The 1552-nt window shown below is 68.2% G+C and overlaps 1 long non-coding RNA gene across 1 annotated transcript; it reads left to right on the forward strand.

Moving 5' to 3' along the window:
* Positions 1–48: 48 nt before the first annotated feature.
* On the forward strand, positions 49–1471 carry LOC146598655 (uncharacterized). Its single transcript, XR_014895228.1, has 2 exons — positions 49–126; positions 219–1471. It is a non-coding gene; the product is annotated as an uncharacterized LOC146598655 (long non-coding RNA).
* Positions 1472–1552: the final 81 nt, after the last annotated feature.

Below are 1552 nucleotides of genomic sequence, written 5' to 3' on the forward strand. Positions count from 1 at the left end.
GGCGCGCGCGGCTCCCGCAGGTGCTGACGGTGCCGTGCCGCCCCGGCAGGAGTACGGGGTGCCCTTCCTGGAGACGAGCGCCAAGACGGGCATGAACGTGGAGCTGGCGTTTCTGGCCGTCGCCAAGTGAGTAAGCGGGAGAGCGGCACCGCTGCCCCCGGCAGCTCCGGCTCCCGGGCGGCTGCGGGGGGCTGACGCGGCCCCGCCGCCCGCCCCAGGGAGCTCAAGCAGCGAGCGGCGCAGCGGCCGGGCGAGCCCCGCTTCCAGATCCACCGCTACGTCGAGTCGCAGAAGAAGAGATCGAGCTGCTGCGCCTTGGCGTGAGGCGGCCGGCGCCGGGGCGGCACGAGGGGTGCGGGCAGCGGGCCCCGAGGAACCCGCCGGCGGCCGGGCGCCGGGAGCCCCGCTCGGCCCCTTCCAGCCCGGCCGCTGCCCTCTCCGGCGTCAGAGGGAAGCGGGGGGTGCTTTGCAACCGGGTTCCTCCTGCGCAGGTCTGTTTTCGCCAGGTTTTCTGGTCCCGTGGTGCGGGTGAGCCTGCAGCGTCCCTCGCGCGTGGGCCCCTACGCGCCCCGGGCTCTCCCAAGCCGCAGCGGCTCGCCGCGGCCCCGTTCGTGGCCCGCCTGCCACGTTGCTCTCCCATCTCCGGCGTTTCCTGCACCGAGTCTGGTTCAGGTCCCTCCGTCGGGCTTTGCCCAGCCCGGCGTGTCGCCTCGCGCTGGCCCCGTTCAGCCGCGGAGCAGCGGGAGCTCCCTGTGCCCCCGGGGTTTCCCCTGATCCGGGTCTTTCCTTTGGTCTCCAACATGCTCCTTCTGCGCATAACCAGGGAGCTGCTGATCCCCACGTCAGCTCCAGGGTTCGGGACCAAGTGAAGGTGGTAACAGGGGACTTCATAAACTCCCAGCCCAAAATCCTGGCTGAGGTTTTCTCCTACTGCTGTGCATGTAGTGCAAATATTTCTTTCTACCACTGGCAAATAGCAGATTAAACCCACTCTCTAAAGAGCAGATGCCTAAGATGCTTCAGCCAGCAGACACTGTTACATGTGCTTCGTAGGAGCTGGGGAGGACCCTGGGTGCAAGCCTTAGACCTGCAATACCTCACTTCTCCTTTGGTGTCCAGCCTTGCTCCAGCGGCTGCCGTCACCTCCGGCACGCTGCCTGCGCGCACCCCGCGCTGGCAGGGAGGGCAGGACGCTCCTGGGGCGAGGGAGCGGTGCGAGACACCACTTATTTGGTTACACAGCTCACGACCTGCTGCTCGGACCGGACGCAGAGGGGCTGCTGCGGCTGGGCACTGCCGCCCGCGGGAGTCCTGGGATGACGCTCGGCTCCAGCGCCTCCGTCCCCCGGGCATCTTCCCTGGCCCGGAGCCCGTGCCGCCGCCTCTCGCCTGCCCCGGGGCCGCCTTTGCCTCGGCTCCGCTCACGGGTCTCTCTTTGCAAGTTTACAGAATTAAAGCTCAGTATTTTAGAGGCCTGGCATCCGCCTGTTTTCCTATGCGTGAGAAAGCGCCGACCCCGGGCCGCGACGTGGGAGGCTGCCGTGCCGGGGCC

The sequence above is a fragment of the Rhea americana genome, unplaced genomic scaffold (assembly GCF_003343005.1).
Source record: "Rhea americana isolate MKP2758 unplaced genomic scaffold, rheAme1 scaffold_1570, whole genome shotgun sequence".
NCBI classification, from domain to species: Eukaryota; Metazoa; Chordata; class Aves; order Rheiformes; family Rheidae; genus Rhea; species Rhea americana.